Source organism: Chelonia mydas, chromosome 5 (assembly GCF_015237465.2).
Source record: "Chelonia mydas isolate rCheMyd1 chromosome 5, rCheMyd1.pri.v2, whole genome shotgun sequence".
NCBI lineage: Eukaryota > Metazoa > Chordata > Testudines > Cheloniidae > Chelonia > Chelonia mydas.
In genome coordinates this window covers 46,221,141-46,240,798 of record NC_051245.2, presented here as the reverse complement: position 1 = coordinate 46,240,798, position 19,658 = coordinate 46,221,141, and the positions used below count along the sequence as shown (strand labels likewise).

The window sequence follows — 19,658 nt, the reverse complement described above, 5'->3', positions numbered from 1 at the left end:
CACAATAACCTTGCATCCCCCCACCATGACCCTCTTTTGGGTCAGGACCCCCAGTTTGAGAAACGCTGGTCTCCCCCATGAAATCGGTATACTAGGGTAAAAGCACACAAAAGACCAGATTTCACAGTCCGTGAAGCGTTTTTCACAGCCATGAATTTGGTAGGGCCCTATAGATAATGTTTCTGTCCCCTGCTGGATGTAGACACCATGCTCATTCCTCCCCTGCTAGTAATTTCTAAAATGCAAATGATCTTTTCCTGCAAGCTCCGATACAAATGAATTGCCCATTGAATTTGGCCACACCAGTTTAACGTGCTGGCCTCTTTCCTTTGTCTGGAGAAAAGCCTGTTTATGCCTGGTTTAAACATATTTTAGGGACATTTCCAGAACATCTGTAAAATTCTTTGTGGGTTAACTATACATAATGAATTATGTATAGTTAAACCTACAGGAAGATTAATGATCAGTGTTAATAGTTTTCCAATGATATATTACATGCCTTCTTTTGGGTAAAGATAATGACAACAGTGTGCCATTTGTCATTGGGGTGCTCTTAGGGTCACTGTATACTTAGCCAGTATTGCCAAGAGATCAGAGGGTATTTGGTACTGGTGTCTTTCGTTGTTGTCTCTAGCCCCTTGCTATGGATCTTATTTGTAGCTGAGACATTTTCTTTTTGGGTAATCTAATGGAAGAGTCTATTGAACTACCTGTGGGCTGTTTGTTGAAAGAAGTTCCTATCTAAGAAGGAATCCTATCTGCTCTGTTCACTGTTTCCTCCCCTTCATTGTGGTGATGCTATATGCAGATCAGGTGTCAGTTACATACTAGTTCTTGCTGGGGAGGGTGGGTCTGATTCTCCACCATTTACAGCTGGTGTAGTCATTGACACCTATGAAAGGTGAGTGTAAAATGCAGATATCCATTCTGCACACGTGTAAATGACTACACAAGCTGCAAAGCAATGGACAATCAAGCCCAATACGTGGAAAAAAAGTTTGAGCACTGTAAATTTATTTAAACTGACTAAAGACAATGGAATTTCTTTAGGAATTTTCTGTTAGTAAATCTTTTTTGCTACGTTTTAGTATTAAATCAGCCATCACTTAAAAAAAAAAAAGAAGAAGAAAAAAAGGTAATGAGTCTATAGGGTGGAATGGCTTTCCAGAGCTTCTGGTTTCTTCTGGGAAGCAAGTTCTGACACTTGTAAAGTTTTTGAGGAGAGGACTGTCTTTGTGTAATTTGTTGTACAATGCCTAGCCCAACAGAGCTCTAATGCTGGTTTGGGGCGCTTAGATGATTCTGCATTAGAAATAGTTAGTACTAATAATCGAAACAAGGACTGATCCTACAAACAAGGACTGATCCCTTATTCAGGAGAGGCGTCGTCCTGACTCGCAAAAGAAGTCTAAAATCACTGGACTGCAAAGAGAATAGGGGTTAGAGCATGGGGGGTTCCTCAACTGTAATGTATTTTTGGGGCATGTCTGTACAGCACCTTGCACATAGCATAGCATTATGATCTAACAAAAGGAGCAGCCTTTTAGAAACGCTTTGGATTGCCAAGAGCCTGCTGCAGGCAGCTCCTAGGCAAACAGAGCCTTTCACACAGTCTTCCCTGGTGTTGCCTCTAATGAAATATTAACTTCGGGACGAAGTGCCTGTGTATGCAGATAGGTGTGGATTCCCCCCCAAAGGGAGGGGGGGTGATTTTAAGGCGGGTTTCCCGCACAGTCCATGTGCTGGCTTGCAATGCCCCAGTCTCGTCCCGGAGGAGTCTGTCTGCTTGCGTTAGCCGAGATTGCCCACTCCCACGCCTTCAATTATTGATCGTGCGCTGCCTTCCTGCCTCTCTCTCTCTCCCCCTGTCTCTGTGACTCCGCTTTCCCCGCCTTTACCTCCCTCTCCCGCTCCAGCACTGCAGCAGAGGGAGGACTGCAACGTGCAGCCCACACAACCCCTTGTCCGCCCCTCCTCTGGCTCTGTCACGCCTGGCGACTCCTCCAGGAGACGCCGCCGTCGCCGCCGGCAGCAGCGCCGAGCCGAGCCGAGCTCGGGAGGCAGGAGACAGGGACCAGCTCCGCACGCGGGGGGCGGCTGCTCGGTGCCGGCACCGCGGGGGTTCGGTGTGTCCTAGCGGGTAAGTGGCGCGCCCAAGAGTTTATGGGCGGTGGCGGCTGTTCCTGCCTCCGGGGCAACTTTTCCTACGAGCGAGCGTGTCCGAGAAGGGCTGCAACTTTCCCCCGGCGCCAGCAGCGAGCGGCTTTGCTCGCCGGGGCAGTTGGCGGGTGGGCTGCGGCCGGGGATGGTTTCCAGGAGCCGATGGTGGTTTCCCGGGGCGATCTGACTTTGGCTGGGGGGGGCGCTGGGCTACAGGGCGCTTCTCGGTACCGACGCCAGGCTACCTTTCCCGGCGGTGGGAATTGCTTTGCAACTCGAGTGCCTTTGAAACCGACTCGCTTATGAAGCCTGGCACAACTTTTGCGTGCCGGAGGGCGGCGACTGCCAGGATCCGGTGGTCGGGAGGCAGCGGGAAAGCTGCCGAGGTGCTGGGGGCAAAGATGCATGGAAGGATGCGAAGGAGATCGAGGCTTGCAGTTGCGCGGGGGAGCATGTTGCGCTTCACCCTAAGCGAGTAGATAAACGATAACCCTCAGATCGAGCCTTTGAAACCCGTCCTGCCTTTTCCCCCTTCCTAGGCTGCCTGCCAGGATCGGGGCTCAGGTTGGCCAGGAGGTTTTGTAGTAGGCCCCCCTCCCAAACTGCCTCCGTTGCTGCTTCGACGCAAGGGTAGGAGTTGCCTGAAGCGTGCAAAGTTGTTGGTCTCCAGGTGCTTTGGGGACAGATCCTGAAGTGCTTAATTAAGTTGTTGTGGGCGGAGGAGGCTGAGCCACGGCAGAAGTCCCAGTGAAAGCCCGGGGGAGTTCTAACGGGCGGGCGGGCTGAGCCTCCCCCGGTTGGTTTGCGGGACTGCAGCACGGGAGGGGTGGCGTCTGGAGAGAGGGGGGACGAAGCGCGCCGCGCAGCCTGGGGCGCAGGCGGAACTCCCCGCGCGCGTAACGCTCCCCGGGGAGTCCTGCGCGTGCCCGGGGACTGCAGGACTCGCTTGGTGCCCGTGGGGTAGGGCTGAGTCATGCTGGCCGGGGCGGCCACGTAACATCTGTGCGCAAAGTGGGGCGGACAGATTGGGGGGGAAGATGCAAACGAGATGGCAGGGTGAGGGTGGTCGTCTCCTCGGGAGATGCTGAGAGCACCCAGAGGCTCCCAGGGACGGGCAGCCTCCAGCGCTCCTTCCCGCTGATGATGAGCGTGTACAAGGAGCGGGGGATTGCAGGAGGTTAGCACAGCACGTGGACCCCTACACAGACAACCAGAGGGGGGCTGTGGACCGCCTAGCCTGGCTTGGGCTACGCTGCACTGCAGTGCCGGGAGCTAACAGCAACTTCTGCTTGGAGAGGAGGAGGGAAAGGGAGCTGTCCCTGTGTTTGTAGGGTGCCACACTCCACTCACCATCAGAAGGATTTTGCTCCATAGGATGATTACACATGGATTCGGAAATGGACAGGTTCCTATTGAGGGATCTTTAAAAGCAACTTCCTGTTTAATTCACAATTGAGGACAGAGGATTTATGGAAAGGATTAGCTAGCACAAACAGGACATAACGTTGTAGCCATAGACTCCTTGAACGGAGTATAGATCTGTGGAATCGCTGTTATTTTCCTGTATTGCATTGGGAACTCTCTGGGTTTCATGAAAACATGCATTATTTAAGTTTTGTGATGAATTTTGTTTGCTTGGAAGTGAGCCCTTGTGGGAACTGGAACTGCCATTATGCTGTTATGTAAAATATTCATTGTTCTTTCTGTAGTTAAGCATTTATTTCCCATTTCCATCAAAAACAAAACACCAGCAGAGACACACTCCAGCCCTCTGTTCCCTGCTGTTTATTGAATTTTAACATCTTGCTAGTTGCTTTTTATCTGTATCATACCATTTGAAAATAGGCAGACTTCCTCTTTATAAATTTCAGGGAAGCACAGAATCTTATTTAAGTACAACCATAATATATTTCAAGTGGATTTTTGTATAGATTTGTAGGAAAGCTTGCCATAGGCCATATATTGACAAAGAGACAGTTTGCCAATTAACTTTATTGACAGAGCTAGTGCTGACAAGCATCTTTAAAAGGAAGAAAAAAGATTTAAGATCTTTATTTTGGAAGCTTTTTTGGTAATATTAAAAGATGACCCTGAAGATCAATAAGCACAGACAAGGCACTGACTTTCTCAAACATCAGCCAGATGTAAAATCACATACCATTGGCTTCTGAAAAAAAAATTAAAAAGATTTGTGTCACAAATGAGGTCAGAACCAAGTGTTTTCTGATTGTATACTGTATTCAAGAAATCTAATTCATTTTTTATGATGCAGTAAAATGAAAAAGTTGTTTTTTCTCAGTTCTCAGCAACATGGAATAAACATGCCACATAGTAAAATCATCCATAAAGCTTGTAGTTATACTCTTAAAATGTTTTTATTGCAGATACAATAAATGTTGTCATATCATGCCATACGCGTGACCAAGACCACTATAAAATTGTCAGTTCAAAATACTGTATATAGGCTTGCTCGATTCACAAATTATTATACATTAATGCCTGATTTTAAATGAGTTAAGACAATGCTTTCCAAAGCACAATAAGTAAGCATTTATTCTCAGGGGCCCAGAGCTCCCATTGAAGTCGGTGGGAGTTTTGCCATTGACTTCAGTGGGAGCAGAATGGGGTCTAATATGGTGGAAGTGTCTTTAAAAAATAAAACTTTTTTTTTTCATAATTAATACTGAATTAGTGGGGAAAAAATTCTAAATACAATAAAAACCTGTTTTATCTAGTAGCCTACTCACTTGGGCTATATGTTGCTGAGAATTTCTTGTGACCACATGCATCACAGCATGCATATCAATGCTTGTTTAAACAAAAGCTCATCAATTAGATGAAATATGTTTTCAGATCTATGATAGGGAACCTGCTGCTGCCATGGTATTATATAGCGCACAAAGTTTTCATCTTTAAACAGATCGGGAATCATTTTTAAAATGTTGCAATGGATTGAATTTGGGGCTTGATTTCTTTAAGTGTTTATCCGTAATTTGCTAAACAAGAAATTTCTGTTTAGATTATTTTTATTAGTGTGCCTGAAATGTTGAGGGTAATAACAGTGCTAAGAAAACATTAAATCAAATTTTTAAATTTGTTTTAGATTAGAAAACCGCTTCAGTTACTGGAGAAAATATCACTTCTGCTTTAAAACTGTAAGTTTAAAAAATATGAGTAGCATTTTTACTTGATGAAATATTTATTTAGTATAAAGTTATAAAAATAGGATTTAGTAATCTCTTAATTTAATGTATCAGTATTTGGTTCTTTTACAGGAGTTATAAAGATTAAAAATATCTATTTTCGTGGAAATGCATACACTGCCAGTCTTTATTAGGCCATTTGTGCTCTGTATACAATTTAAATTTTTTGAAAAAGATAAATATCTGTTCATTAAATACAATCAAGCAAATATTTCTACAGGACTGGTAAGATTAGTTCTTTAACAGGAGGACAACAGTGACAATTATAAAAAGTAAATTAAGCAAAGTATCTTTATCTCTTCTCTGAATCATGTTTGAATTCTCACTCCTTCTCCCTTTCTGCCTCCCTCCCCCCTCCCCCCCCCCCGGCAAATAAATGTTTACATAACTCAGGCATAACCATAAAATTGCTGAAGATTCTATCCAGCGTACATCATGATATCACAGTGTTGTTTGATCTTAAGACTGAAATCCTATCAAAGTCTAACTGCATTTCTGCCAGCCAGCAGTTAGCATTAAGGCTTTAAAAAAACAGCAAAAGCCAGAAAATAAAAAGCTAAGATGGCCATTCCATCCCTAACACTTCTAACTGAGCTAGGAATTTATAATGATGATTAATAATACCTAGCACTTACAGCACATGTGGCATGTAACATTATACAAATCAGAGATCCCTGCAAAATATATGCACAGTGGGGGAAGTTAAGGACTTATATCGGTTTGTGCCATAAATTAAGGTAAAGCAGCATCTCTGCTCCTCCTCTCCAGAAGCTCCCCTTTGCAGTCAGGTCTCTGCAGGTCTCAGTGTGTGTGCTAGGCTGGAAGAGTGATCTGCTCCCCAAAACTCTACCTGTAGGTTTCTGATTGGAAACCTGTACAGTAATTAATGCTATTGGTACCAGTATTGACTACTTCCTTAGGCTTTTGTTTCTACAGGGGCTCAGCCCAAAGTAATGAGCCTGTTTCTGGAGGAGGGATACCTAGGGAGCACCACAGAGGGAGCTGGCTACACAAAAAGACCCAGGATCCATTGGGTCTGGACATGACATCCTCTACAGATTGTCAGCCCCTGTGGGTCTCTGTGATGCTCTAGTGTAAACCTTTCATTTCGATAGGAGAAGTTAAGTACTTACTCCACAAAGTGTGCTTGGCACTGTGGAAACTTGAAGGAAGAATCTTTCCTCAAGCTATGGAGAGACAGTGCTGCTGCTCCACCACCACTGCTGCAGCCTCCCAGCGCGCTCGTGGTTGCTGTGCATTCGCTCTTGAGGTGGGAAAATGGCGAGTGGCTCTCTGGATCTGCCAGTCCACTTGCCTTGTCATTGCTACTCCTCCAGCCTCCCAATGTGCAGGGGACTAGCAAGGCAGCATGGAGCACAGCTCTACAGCACACAAGTTGCAACTCTTTGACCTCTGGAATCCTGCATTTCCTGGTAGTTGGTTCTATGTCCCTGGCCCTTCATGCCAGAATCACAAAGAGGACTTAGGTGTTGCAATGCTGAAAATTGCAACCACCTAGGCTCCTTGCTGCCCAGTGGAATTCACAGCCCCAAGATAGGCTTTCCATACAACATATGGGAAGTGTTAGGCACCAAAAAAGGGATTCTCAGAAGACAGCTGGCTGATCAGGGAGCCCCTAAGCTAGCCAGGAGTGAAATGAGGAGGAAAAGGGGAGGGGTTTGGGGCCCAGAGCTACAAAGGGAGCTAGGTACCTAATTCCCGCTGATCTGGGCCGTAGGCGCCTGGCTGAGGAAGCAGAGGCAGGAGCCTCTTATGCTCAGGATTCTCTGCCATGACCTCTCTCCTGGAGTTAGGCGCTTAAGCCAGGTCAGCCCTGTCTCACAAAAAAGACAGGGAAAGAGAAACACACACCCCGCCTCACCCAATTATCGCCAGTAGCCCAGTGGATAGGGCACTAAGCTGGCATGTGGAAGAGCTGTTTTCAAATCCCCACTCTGCCTGATCCTGAGCAGGAACTTGACCCTAACTCTCCCGCCTCCTAGAAGATTGCCCTCACCACCAGGCTATTGGAGTGGGTCAGTCTCTCCCATTGGAGCTGTTGATTCTCTGATTCAGTGATTAGGGCACTCATCGGGGATGTGGGAGAGTTCAAATCCCTACTCCAATACATAGGGCTACAGTATTGTCCATTGTTATGGGACTGTCCCCTCAATATGCACACACAACTACCTGAAGTCAGACATTCAGAAAGCTGAACAATTATATGCTCAGAGAGTACACATTGTGCAAGTCAGGCTGTGATTTGCCTCAGTGCTTTCTGTTCTCCATTGCATTGAAGGTTAACATAGAACACTTCCATATCCCATTTGACATCTTACTGCACATACTAGCATTTTAAAAAATATTCTTTTGGCTTCTTACTTACCAAAAGTGATTATGTTGTAAGGAGCAGAATTTGGTTCTTAATTTGACATGGATGCAGCCAAGTTATGCAATTAACTAGAGTAATACTATATGCATTCTAATGGGTCCTGTTTGGAACTCATAATTTTTATGTCCATAGGTGGACTATGCAGTTAAAGGGATACCGTCAACCTGAAAACTATTCCATTGCACAAAATTAATTAAAGTGCTTTCAGATACTGTCCTGCTCCCCAAGTCTTCCTGTAAATTTTTGGGGTTTTACAGTCACATTTGTTCTTCTTGTTTTTTTTTTTTTTTTTTAATCTTTCTCTTTCCTGTTTGTATATAAAAGATCTGAGGAAACTATCTAACTGAGTTTGTGAGGGAAAACTGTGAAATGGACTATACACAGAGGGCCAGGTCTTAAAGATATTTAGGTGCCTAACTCCCATTGATTTCAATAGGAGTTAGTTGCCCAAATACTTTTTTAAAGATCTGTCCCAAAGTGCAGCCAAATGCATAAAATAAACAGAAAAAGATACTTTCCCCTTTAATCCCTTTCAGTTACAGTAAGTTTCGGTATTAGCTTGCAAACTCTGAAGTGAATAGTTCCATTGAAGTCTCTGAAAGAGGCCAGCAGAGGAGGGGTGTATCTCGCGGGCTCAAGACATGCTGATTTAAACTCCTAGGAGTGCTGGATTGAATTAAAAGCTGCCCTTTCCTGATGGGGATGAATAGCCTGCCCTGCTGGAGCTTGCCCTATGGGTGCATATTTGTCCTGAATCAGGTCCACAACATATAAAGGACTTTTTGGAATCTTTTTGGATGATAGTTGCCATATACATTCATTGTATTGTTAGCACTTCATCAGTGCTCTAAATTGTCTGAGGCCACCATAATATGAAACTCTGATAAAGAAATAAGTGTGCTGAAGTCAAGAACTCTGATTGGCTGGTGAGGCAGAAAATTATTTATTAAATTGCTTGGCCCACTGAGGTTGAATGTTCTAGACATTGGATTATTCTTTTGGAAAATAACTGCTAGAGGTAGGCCACTGTATGTTACCTGGACTTAACGAATTGTTTGTTTTTTCTTTTATGAATGGGAGCCTCCATGCTCCCAAGAATGAGCTATTCCTTTTTGGGCTGTCAAGCGATTAAAAAAATATATTGATTAATCGTGCTGTTAAACAATAATAGAATACCATTTATTTAAATATTTTTAGATGTTTTCTACATTTTGGAATATATTGATTTCAATTACAACACAGAATACAGTGCTCACTATATTTCTTTTTGATTAAATGTATTTGCACTGTAAAAAACAAAAGAGTATTTTTCAATTCACCTAATACAAGTACTACAAGGCATCTGGTGGCACCTTAAAGACTAACAGATTTATTTGGGCATAAGCTTTCATGGGTAAAAAACCACTGCTGCATCTGAAGAAGTGGTTTTTTACCCACGAAATCTTATGCCCAAATAAATCTGTTAGTCTGTATCCACAAAAACAACAAGGAATCTGGTTGCACGTTAGACTAACACGGCTACCCCCGATACTTAATACAAGTACTGTAGTGCAATCTCTTTATCATGAAAGTTGAACTTGCAAATGTAGAATTATGTACAAAAAAAAACTGCGTTAAAAAATAAAACAACATAAAACTTTAGAGCCTACAAGTCCACTCAGTCCTACTTCAGTCAATCGCTCAGAAAACAAGTTTAGTTACAATTTGCAGGCAATAATGCTGCCTGCTTCTTGTTTACAATGTCACCTGAAAGTGAGAACAGGCTTTTGCATGGCACTGTTGTACCCGGCGGCTCAAGATATTTACGTGCCAGATGCGCTAAAGATTCATATGTCCCTTCATGCTTCAACCACCATTCCAGGGGACATGCGTCCATACTGATGATGGGTTCTGCTCGATAACAATCCAAAACAGTGCCGATCGACACACATTCATTTTCATCATCTGAGTCAGATGCCACCAGCAGAAGGTTGATTTTCTTTTTTGGTGGTTCAGGTTCTGTAGTTTTCACGTTGGAGTGTTGCTCTTTTAAGACTTCTGAAAGCATGCTCCACACCTCATCCCTTTCAAATTTTGGAAGGCACTTCAGATTCTTAAACCCTGGGTCGAGTGCTGTAGGTATCTTTAGAAATCTCACATTGGTACCTTCTTTGCATTTTATCACTGCAAATCTGCAGTGAAAGTTTTCTTAAAATGAACAACATGTGCTGGGTCATCATCCGAGATTGCCATGAAATATATGGCAGAATGCAGGTAAAACAGAGCAGGGATAAAACTCCCCCAAGGAGTTTGGTCACAAATTTAATTAACATGTTATTTTTTCAACGAGTGTCATCAGCATGGAAGCATGTCCTCTGGAATGGTGGCCGAAGCATAAAGGGGCATACAAAAGTTTAGCATATCTGACACGTAAATACCTTGCAATGCCAGCTACAAAAGTGCTATGCTAACGCCTGTTCTCACTTTCAGGTAATATTGTAAATAAGAAGCCGGCAGCATTATCTCCCATAAATGTAAACAAACTTGTTTCTCTTAGCGATTGGCTGAACAAGAAGGAGGACTGAGTGGACTTGTAGGCTCTAAAGTTTTATATTGTTTTGTTTTTGAGTATAGTTATGTAACAAAAATCTATATTTGTAAGTTACACTTTCCACGATAGAGATTGCACTTCAGGACTTGTATGAGGTGACTTAAAAAATGCTATTTCTTTTATTTTTACAGCGCAAATATTTGTAATAAAAAGTAATATAAAGTGAGCACTGGACACTTCGTATTCTATGTTGTAATAGAAATCAATATATTTGAAAATGTAGAAAAACATCCAAAAATATGTAATACATTTCAGTTGGTTTTCTATTGTTTAACAGTGCAATTAATTGGGATTAATTTTTTTTAATTGTGATTAATTTTATTGAGTTAACCGCATGAGTTAACTGTGATTGACAGCCCTTGTTCCTTTTTCTTTCTGGCGCAAAATTGGCACATAAGCCTGCAGCTTCTTATAGCTATCTGAGAGGGCAGACAATGTGTCATCTCTGTGACTAGGTGAGTGATCAGTGCCACTGCTCTCGTAGCTTGGGAGTCTTCAAGGTTGCTCCCAAATAAGAAAAGTGGGGGAGAGCGGGGAGGAGGAAATTCAGATTCATGCTCTGTGTTAATGTTAAGAAATTTGTTACCAAAGCAACAGAATAATAGAATAAAGTTCAGGGTAACGTGTTATAGAGAATAAATGAGAAAATATTTGAAGAGCCAGTCAAAAGTGAACGGTAAAAGCTTGTATGTACTTTGTAAGCGTGTATAATTAAGGTGTTGATCAGGGCACCATACGCCTTATCTATGGCACACAGGGGACGTTATTGATGTGGCAGTTCTTCCCTGATTTACTGATAATCACGATGTCTTTAGTTGCTCAAAAAGCTAATTGTTTTCCAAAACATTCATTGTGATGAACGTGAATATGCTATGACTGTGCAGCCTTTTTGGATTCAAGGGACTGCTAAGGAGCAGGATTGATTTTATTCAAGGACAATATCAGTAAAAAGCCAGAGTGCGAAAGATTAATATCAAATCATTGAGGGGGAGAAGTGAAAGAGCTCATAAATTAAAAGGAAATGATTTCAGAGGGCAACTTGGCTTGAATGACACCTCAGTTTCCCTTGCAGTCTCATGGAGAGAGAATATTGTTGCTTTAAGGCTGACAAAGGCAACAATAAGTGTTGGTGAAAAGTTTGGAACAGTCTGAATCTTTCACAAAATTGCCTGTTCGTGGGGAACTGAGCAAGGTTTGGTAATTTCCAGAAACCTGAATTTAAACTCTTCCCTTTGTTTTCTAATATGCAGTACTAGAACATATCCTACTTTGCCACATTAGACCGTGAGTATGATGATGGCGTTCCATCTAATAAAGCCTGGAGGTAACGTGGGAAGGTAATTAAATATTCTATGTACTCTCTGCTAGCTAAGGGTTTGATTTAGCAAACAAAATTGCAATTCAGGATTGGAAGGGAACGGTTGGTGTTGCCATTCCTTAATAAATCTATCCCTCTATCTACATAGGTCCTTACATGGCCCCCATTGCTGTAGTATCGAGCACTTTGTTTAGAAGGAGGATGTAGATATGTTTGTGTGAGATGATAGTTTATAGACACTCCCACCTAAGGGACAGCATTATGAATACAGGCATTTTGAGATGTTTTGGAAGCAGGGGTGGAGAACACAGTGTAGCTGTGTGCTTCAGTTCACCACAGAAGCTCTCTCATTTGTTTTATTCAAAGTTTCATTCCTTTCTCATTTACTGGTTTGTTGTTTAATGAACCCCAAGATCATTTCCTGGTGTCAGAAGTGCTGAATGAGAAGGAGACTGCACTCATTTTGAGGTTAACTCCTGTGTGTGAAACTGAAAGCAGAGGAAAGGGGAGCAGGTGGAGCAGCAAACAGAGAAGAGCAGAGGCTCTTGTATGTATTTTGTGACCACAGTAGTAACTCTATTAGCTTGAGAAGGGAAGAAAGTCAGGAATGGATGTGCTGCAACCACCATCCAGTCTGCAGTTGTCAGGCAATCTTGCAGTGGACTAGAAAAGATTCTGACAGAGATTTGAATTGTATTTAGCAGCCATAGGGGCAGAGGAGAAAAATGATAGAGAAATGACCAATCTTTTTGTGTATTGTTGGGGAGGAAGCACTGAATATTTATAACAACTTTAAGTTTGAAGAACATGAAAGCACGAAGCTAAGGAAAATATTGACTAAATCTGAGGAATATTGCATGCCAAAAAGAATGAAACCGTTGAGAGAGAGGTGTTTTTTTTTTTTTTTTTTACATAAAGGCAGAAAACTGACCGCATACAGCAATATGTCACAGAATTAAGGAGACTGTAAAACCTGTGAGTTGACAGAGTCTCTGGTCAGAAGTAGAATCATTTGTGGCATTAAAGACAATGTGTTGAGAGAGACTGCTCCATGAAGGAAATTTAACTTTCGAAAAAGCTCTTCAGATATGCCGGGCAACAGCACAAGCCAAAGGGAATACACCAGAAGGGGTAATCCATCCACTAAGTACAAAAGCTACAGCCAGAAAAGGTCAAATCAAAAAGTGAAACCACTGCGAGGGAGGAGACTGGGTACAGATGGTTATGTGGAAGGTGTGGATCGCAGCATGGCCACACTGTTTTGCCTTTGGGAAACTCTGTCATAAATGTGGGAAAAATAATCATTTTGCAAAATGGCGCAGATCTAAAATGCAGAAAAGTCAAGTGCATTCAGCTGAAGACAACATGGTTGAGGAGTTTTACATAGACATCAAATAATCCTGATGAGAGGGACTGGATACTGCCTATGAAAGGGAATGAAATAATTATTCCATTGAAACTGGACCCAGGAGCTCAGGTTAATATTCTGTCTGAACAAGATTGAGAGACTGAAAATAAGACCAAAACTGGGACCAACAAAAATAAAAGTAACTGGTTATTCCGGAACAAATATACCAGTGAAGATGAGGTGCATTGCTAGCATCAGCTATAAAAACAACATGTACAGACTCCTATTCATTGTAGTGCCAAAGGAGGTGACGCCAGTTTTAGGCCTGGCTGCCTGTGAAAACCTCAGTTTGGTAAAACGGGTGTTCTCACTACAAGATCATACTGAACCTGGCTCTGAGGCACTCATTTGGGAATATCATTATCTGTTTCAAGGCTTGGGTTGCTTGCAGGGTGAAAATACAATCCAGATAAACAAGCAGGTCCCTCCAGTTATCCATTCATGTAGAAAGGTGCCGTTGCACTCCATGATAAACTCAAGGATGGAAGCAATGCAACTAATACAAAAAATTGAGGAGCCACCAGAATGGGTGAGGTCCCTAGTCATTGTGGAGAAAAGTAAAATGCCAGCTATGCATGTGCTTGTATCCAAGATACCTCAATAAGGCTATACAAAGGGAACATTTCAAACTGCCACTCTGAGAAGATTTGCAAATGCACAATATCTCAGTAAATTGGATGCGTCCTCAGGTTTTTGGCAGCTAAAATTAACTGAAAGCTCAAAACTATGCACATTTAATATGCCATTTGAAAGATACAGATTCTTATGCTTATCCTTCAGTGTAGCTTCAGCACCAGTAGTGTACCACAAAACCATACTATGATCTATGAACATATTAACACTGTTGGTACCTCAAAAGATGAGATCATCATCAGAGGTTCAATGAAAGAGGAGTATGATTGTAGGCTTTTGGAAGTCCTGGATGCAACTAGAACTGCAAAACTCAAACTTATTAGGGGAAAATGTGTTTTTTGTGGTTACAGAATTGACTTTTGTTGGGGATATTATTTCCAATGAAGATGTAAAACCTGATAAGGGGAAGGTTTCAGCCATTGAAATGATGCCATGTCCCCAGTCAAAGAAAGATGTCCATCAGTTCCTGGGAATGGTTAATTATCTTGGAAAATTCATACCTAATCTATCTACCAAAGCTGCGGCTTTGAGAAAACTCTTAGAGAATAAAACTTAATGGTATTGGGGTACAGAACAGGAGGAATCATGAACATGTTTGAAACAATAACTGATACAAGAGCCAGTGTTGAAGTTCTGTGGGCCAGGAAGGCCTGTTAAAATCTCAGCAGATGCTTCACAGCCTGGGTTAGGTGCAGTCATTTCACAGAAAAATGTGGATTGTTGTCAACCAGTGGCCTATGCATCCAAATCACTAACTGAGCAGAAACCATTTACACACAGATTGAGAAGGAGCTTTTAAGAATATTGTTCGTCTGTGAGATATTCAATTAGTATGTTTATGGTCAGACTTTGGATGTTGAAACGGACCACAAGCTCCTGGTAGTGTTGTTTGGCAAACCACTAAATGACTGTACCTAAAGGATACAAAGAATGATGATAAAGCTGCAAAAGTATAATTTGGTTGTGATTTACATGCCTGGTAAATTCAGGTTCACTGCAGATGCTCTTTCCAGAGTGGTGTCTCCCACTACGAAGCCAGAGAAGACCCTAAAGATAGGCTTGCATCTCTATGTAGATCTGATTGTAAAGTCAATTCCTGTAGCTAACGGGAAACTGCAACAAATAAAAAGGGAAACACAGAAAAATGAATTGTTGGGGATCCTTAAAGAAGTGATAATTAAAGGGTGGCCTGAAGAAATAAGCAGTTGCTGTCCAAATATAAGAGACTATTGGAACTGCAGACATGAACTTACTATGATAGATGGGGTGATTTTCAAGGGCAGCAAGGTTGTAATACCAGGTAGCCTGCAGAAAGAAATGCTACAGAAGAGGCACGAGGGTCATTTAGGAATTGAGAAATGTAAACAATGAGCTCGAGAGGTGCTGTCTTGGCCGTGGATCAATCATGACACTACTAATGTGGTAGAAACTGCTTTTCATGTTTGAAATACAAGCTATGCAAACAGGCAGAACCTCAGAGACTTCATCCAGTTCCAAAAAGGCCTTCTGAGAAGATAGGCACTGATTTATTTACCTGGAAATCAAAGGATTATTTAATAGTCACAGATTATTATTCTCTGTATCCAGACATTTGCACACGGCACTAGTGATAGCCAGCATGAAGGGAATCTTCTCCAGACAAGGAATTCAGATGAAGTCTTTCGTGATAATGGGCTATAGATTGGGATTTTTATCACAAAACATCAAATCCAAACTACCCCCAATTGAATGGACTTGTGAAAAGGTCTATACAGATGGTAAAGAACCTTATGAAAAAAGACTTTCTCCAGTGGGGGTAATTTGTATATAGCTTTACTAAAGTATACTTCTGGAGGATGGCTTTTTTTCCAGTTCAGCTGTTAATGGGAAGAAGGATCAAATCTAATCAACCAATCACTAATGACTTGCTGAAATCTCATAACAATGAAATCATATGGAAGACGAAATATAATTTTGACAAAAGAGCCCGTGATCTCCCATCTCTTAACCCAGGTGATAGTGTGCCTGAAGAATCTCACCTCTGTCATTAAAGAACAGCTGCATCCAAGGTCTTATGTAGTCCAGATAGACCAAGGTGACACGTTTTGATATAATCAAAGGGGTCTAAGGGCATGGCTACACTGGAAACTTCAAAGCGCTCCCACGGGAACGCTCCTGTGGCAGGGCTTTGAAGTGCGAGTGTGGTCGCGAGCTCTCCTGGCACTCCTGGTAATCCACCTCCACGAGGGGATTAGCTCCGAGCGTGGCTCCCAGCACTTGGAGCCTGCCTACACCAGCTCTTTAAAACACTCTGACTTGCTGCGCTCGGGGGGGGGGGCGGGTGTGTGTGTGTGTGTGATTTTTCACACCCCTGAGCCAGCAAGTTAGAGCGCTATAAAATGTAAGTGTAGACAAGCCCTAAGAATAATCGTAGGAAGTTCCAAAACACTGACAGTAAATGTGGACTCTGGCATTTCCCAATTGACTGACCATTCATCATCAACAGACTAATGAGAAACTGTCAAGGAACAAGAGAACAACTCTGACTCTAATGAAAGGTTGATACTGAGAAGATGAGAGAGGGAGGTTAAATATCCTGAAAGACTCATAGAGACTTGCTCGCCTACGTGGAGAAAGGGTATTTGAGGAAAGTGAGTGGAAAAGATTCACTCCAGAGTGGTGTGCTGTTGACCTCTTTTCTCTCTAGGTAGTTGACACATTGAGTTTATGAAAATGTACAAGGTGGGTTGAGAATTGAATGTATGTGTTGTTGTGTTATGTATGTATGTAAGAGCTAACTGGATTTTTTTTTTTTAGGAGGGAAGGTGTAGAGATCTGTTTGTGCAAGATTATAATTTAGAGGTGAAGAACACATGGTAGCTGCATGCTGCAGTTCACCACAGAAGCTTTCTAGTTTGTTTTATTAAAAGTTTTTATTCCTTTTCATTCATTGGTTTGTTGCTTAATGAACCCCAAGATCATTGAAGAGGAAATGCAATAGGAAACATTTTTATTTAGTTATTGGGCAATTAAGACTCAAGTTTTAATAACTGTGCAGAATCCTCATGTCCTTTACATGTTTCCTTTTATGCCCGTTCCTTTTCATAGTATTTCTCCCGTCCCCACCTCTTCTAGCTTCTAGGTTTATACCTTCAATTCTACTGCTTGACAGTGATGGGTCATGACAACGTCACTTAGGAGCCATATTGTTCCTAGTGTGCTCCAATTCCATGATACAATTCCACTCTCAGGGTTTCTTGACTTCCCCCCAGAAGGTAACTGCTCTCATTCCTTCTGCCTTGTGTACGACAGCACAAAACTTGCTTTGACAGCACTTTTAATATGCTGTTTGTTTGGCAGCAGTGAGAATCAAATCTGTGATTCCCCAATATACAACAGTTTCAAAATCAAAACACCAGACTAGCCCTAAACCTTCCTTTCTTTAAGGGTATTGTTTGTTCGTTTATGGCTTTAATTGTTTTACTCATGATGCCAGAAATGTGGATTGTGACAAATCCACAATCACAGTTAATAATATTAGCAGAACTGCATGGTTTGGTTTTGTTCTTTGCACGTTTTTAAATATTCCTTGTTAGCAGCTACCCATTCCACACACTGGTGTTCAGACATCTGAGCCCTCTCCCCTTGTCCTCAGAGAGAGTACTTCCATTGACTAAGTGGGAATTTGATCAAGTGGAGAGGTTTGTTCTTCTTTGTTGATGTCCTTATGTAAATAGTTACTTTAGGCTTGCAGGTTTGTTACTGCTTCTTGTATTATAACTGGATGAATGGAATGCAAGGAAGGAACCGCAGATATGCAACATAAGCCAGATATTTTGTCCTGATTTGAGCAGGGGGTTGGACTAAATGACCTCCTGAGGTCCCTTCCAACCCTGATATTCTATGATTCTATTTGAATCTGCAGTTGAGTAGCTGAAATTGCAGTATACGTTTCCTGTATGTTACCACAGAGGAGACTCAAAGACCTATCTGTAAGGTAACAGATCTACCAGCGAGCAGAGGGAGCCTCCCACTAGTGAAGCAGGGAAGAGTTGTGATAAACTGGTCTCTATTGGAAGCTGATGTTGACTTTTTTCTAGTATTTTTCCTTGGCTGCTGTCAGAACATCTCCATATAATGTACCAGGTTCGGGGGAGAAATGAGTCAATTGTTTTGGATATATATCTGAGTAGTCACTGTTTTGAAAGCTGATTATTTAAAGATTCCTTTAAAGGGGAGAGAGAGAAACTATGTAAGAGGGAAGGATCCTGAGTAGAGTGGCTAGCTCATGTGCCAGGAATTTGAGGCTGGCAGGTAATAAATTAAGACCACCAAGAGTTTAGTGGAAATAATGATGATCTGGGCAGCTAGAAATACTGAAACAGGCCCTACAGCCTCTAAGTCTGGGTTGAGGAAAAAACAGTGTGTCTTGCTGTTTTAAAAAATAAATTAATGGTGTTAAATGCAGAATGTTTTCTGGAATGAAATGTGTGGGTCTCAGCTCACTCCACCCTATTGCAATATGGACTTAGACACTTTTCAGGTTGGCAACTAGGCTGTTTTCAAAATAAACCATTTTAAGAGGTTCCTCTAGACTGAAAAGTGGTTACATCTTAGTTCTGCTGCCTTAGAGCCTGTATGACTCTAGATATTGGAGTATTAACCATATGTAAGGCTACGATTTTTGTCACAGAGGTCGTGGAAGTAATGGAATCTGTGACTTCAGCCCCGGTGGCTGGGAGTTGCAGGGTCCCGCCACCTCCTGCAATGGCAGGAAGCTGTGAGGTACCCCCGTAGCCTGAGGCAACGGACCCCCAAGCTCTGAACCGCCATTGGCAGTGGGGTTACCCCGCAGCTCCCTGGCTGCTGTGGTGGGGCAGGGGGACCCTGGAGCTCTCAACCACCCTGTAGATGCCCAGTCCCTTCCCATTTTATCATGGATATTTTTCGTAAAAGTCAAGGACAGGTGATGGTTTCTCTGATTTTTTTTTTCTTCTTTTCCTTTATTGCCCGTGACCTGTCTGTGACTTTTATGAAAAATAACCATGACAAAATCTTAGCCTTAAGCATATGTACCCCATGTTTACTCATTGTGGCTCTTTGTCGCCCTCTATGTGGTCCAGCCACTGGGGGTATGTCCACACTTCAGCTGGGAGAGTGCTTCCCAGCTTGGATAGACAGACATGCACTAGCTCTGCTTTACCTAGGGTGCTAAAAATAGCAGTGTAGCAAGGGGCAGCTCAAGCACAGCTTGGGCTAGCTGCCTGAATACATATCCAGGGGTGTGGGTGGGCTTAGACTCAGGAGGCAAGTCCAGGCTGCCACCCGTGTAACCCTCGGCTAGACTGCTCTTCTTCGCATACTAGTTCGAGCTGAGCTAATGTGTGTCTGTCTACCCGAGCTGGGAAGCATGCTGCCAGCCGCAGTGTAGTTGTAAACTAACAGTAGACAGAAATCTACAGAATGATGGCTTATGGAATTTAGTGAACCAGTTAGGAATGTATAATTTAAACTGTTAAAATATTGAGTTTGTGATTTAATGGAAGCTGTGCATCTGCAGCCACTTTGATTTATTATTTACTATACTTCATTTAGCCTCTGTGCTTTCTTTGACTTATTGAAAAGCTAAATGTGCTTTTGTGATATTAAGAACAGCCCAAAGACAGTGGGCAAAAGGCACCCAGATATCTGGTAATGAACTGCAGCTGGCTTACCCACTTCCAGAGTACCTCATTTCTTTGACTCACTGGTTATTAATATGATCAGGTAATGTATGTACAAGCAACTGGTGCAAAGTTGTGGAAATCAACTGAAATTATAATTCTTAAAGTGTGTTAGCCAATTTACCTCACCCGAGGATTACCCCACCCAAGGAAAGGAATGTGGTCTCCTCACCTAGAGCATTACTTCCAAAATACTTTGAAAGACAGTGAGAATGTATGCACATATTATGTAAACAGACCCATCAAGCTAAC

General features: G+C 42.4%; 1 protein-coding gene across 4 annotated transcripts in view; it reads left to right on the top strand.

Annotated features, from left to right (window-relative positions):
• Window positions 1-1,727: 1,727 nt before the first annotated feature.
• The window catches only part of SV2C (synaptic vesicle glycoprotein 2C), a 221,706-nt gene continuing 203,775 nt past the window's right edge, over window positions 1,728-19,658 (top strand). For 2 of the 4 annotated variants that reach the window (XM_043547291.1, XM_007064505.3), the window contains exon 1: window positions 1,728-2,140. The gene's annotated coding sequence lies outside the window, so the exon portion shown is untranslated. Of the gene's footprint in view, window positions 2,141-5,263; window positions 5,316-11,595; window positions 11,683-19,658 lie in introns of all 4 variants that reach the window. The other 2 variants (XM_043547289.1, XM_043547290.1) reach the window with 2 other exon arrangements.